Source organism: Nelumbo lutea, chromosome 4 (assembly GCF_056320005.1).
Source record: "Nelumbo lutea isolate HS-2025 chromosome 4, American lotus-T2T, whole genome shotgun sequence".
In the NCBI taxonomy this organism is placed as follows: domain Eukaryota; kingdom Viridiplantae; phylum Streptophyta; class Magnoliopsida; order Proteales; family Nelumbonaceae; genus Nelumbo; species Nelumbo lutea.
The window spans coordinates 26,970,981-26,973,416 of record NC_142687.1 but is presented as its reverse complement, the minus strand read 5'-3'; positions in this window follow the sequence as shown (position 1 = coordinate 26,973,416).

Sequence of the window (2,436 nt, the reverse complement as noted above, 5' to 3'; positions counted from 1 at the left end):
ATTTCTGAGGTGATTGCAGTCTATTTATCCCTTGATTCAAAATGCTGATGTGTTTACATTTATCCTGAAACCGTTGCAAGAAGTCTTCTTATTGTGCTGTGACTGATTGCATCACTCTCTTGCTTTCTTGCAACCTCCCAATGAAACAGGAACACATCAGCAATGTTGTAAATTTATTTCAACTGTTGCCGTGTTCACACTTAATTGGGGTCCCAAGGGAGAGTATGCAAAAGCAAATGGGAATTTGTATGGGGAGCTTTCCATCTATAAAAAAATGTATTTTAATTTATAGTTTTTTATCGCTAAAATAAACATATACTATTATAAGAAACTATTTGCATCCAAAACACAGTTCAATCAAGTAGATCACCTTCTCATAAAAGACCTGAAAAAGGCCAACGATTCTGCTTCCATAGGCCCTTCTCTAATCATGCACCTTCTCTAATGTATTGAAGGTATAAAAGATGGAGGCGAAGTTGTCCATTCTGTCCTCCTAAGCAAATTGCACCTGAATGGTAGAAAGGCTTCTCAAAAATCACACAAATAGTAGAGATCAATCTATCAATCAAGCAGGTTTGGTTTCTAAAAATTAAATTATTTCTAGTAATTCAAATACAATAACAAAAAATTGCCATCTAAATTAGTACCTTAGCTCTGTCCATACCTGCACCGGAAATATTCAAAATACTAATAATAGTATTAGCCAAATTAGATCTAAAAGAATTCAATCTTCACATTCCAAGAGAGTTGAACCACAAAACTCTTCTTTTCATTGATTACTTATTTAATTATCACTAGCCCACCTTTTTCTTTAAACCCCAAACTTTACTCCAGGTGGAGGGGCGATCACCTTAAATTTTATTAATCATTTTCATAAGAAAAATTTGTGATAACAGGAGACGAGTTAGCTTGTCTTGCCCCATTACCCAAGCATACATTGCTCTCCCTCACCATCTCAGGCCCACAACAAAAAAAAAAAGTCCTAGCAAAACCTAATTAATTTTAAGGATAGGAAAACCCAAATTATCTTTGTGAATAAGACGAGCCAAATCTCTAGGAATTTGGGAATTACCATTGATCATTTTAAGCGTGCATCTTTCATCAGTTCCTTTGTTAGCTAAGAGATCAGCACAACGGTTTCCTTCTCGTATGATATGGGTCCACCTAATATTCGTTCTTTACACTAAGTTCTTAATTCTGCGCAAGATGTAAACAGAATTCCAGGGATAATTCGATCTACCTGTTAGAATGTCAATAATAATCATGTTATCACTTTCAACCTCAATCGCTTTATAGCCTCTTTGCAAACAAAGGCTTAGACCACCATACAAAGCTAAAAATTCTGTTTGAGTAGAGGTAGACTGACCATAGTAACAATGAAAAGCAAATATGAGAGTTCCAAATGAGTTTCTAAGTAAACCCCCACCTCCTTCACCAGGATTTCCGCGACAAACACCATCCACATTCATCTTGTAAGCAAAATTACTTGGAAATTTCCAGCTAACCCATCTGTATTTGTTCTGTTTTGAAGCTTTCAAAGGAATGTTTAGCACTTGAAGTGAAAAAGGGTCATTATCCATATTTGAAGGATCATTAGCAAGAGTATTGATGTCCTTCAACCGTTTCTTAATATTTTCTATAACTAATAAGGATGAAGAACCCTTACCTTCCTATATAAGTTTACATATTTCTTTCCATATAGTCCAATGGATTATAGGCGGAGTGATGCAAATAACTTGATTCACTTGAGTATCTTTTTTTCAAACATTCCACCAATTAAGAACTCGATCCACTACATGTTGAGCAGGATAGCTGGGAATGTTAAAGAGATTACTAAAGTAAGACCAAATTTTACAAGCTATAACTCCAGTGAAAATAAATGATTAATGATTCAACCCCATGATTACCACAACACTTGGAAGCCAAATTAACACCTCTTCGTGATATGATCTCATCAATTGGAACAACACCATGCATAAATCTCTACATAAAAATGGTTATTTTAATTGGGAGGTTAACCTTCCAAATATATTTAAACCAGTAGATGCTGCCCATGATTCCTAATGATATTCCAAGTAGATTTTGTAGTGAAAGAGCCACTTTGATTAAATTTCCAAATTAACCTATCATCTTCATTGCTTAAACAACAATTTGAGTCTATAGCTCTCTGTTGAATGGCATGAGGAATAGTTCCAACGTCATGAAAAGACCATACTCCCTCTTGGTTCAAAACCTTATTTAAAGTAAAATCAAAGGCCCGGAACCCAACCGGTTATCATACCAAAAGGAAATTTCACCTTTCCTTATTATGCATTGACAAGAATTAATAGCAATATCTTTGATCTTCAACATCTCTTTCCAAAATCTACTACTAGAGAAAGGAGTAGTGAGCAAAGTTATAGGTGTGGACTTTATATATTTTGATTTCATAAACTT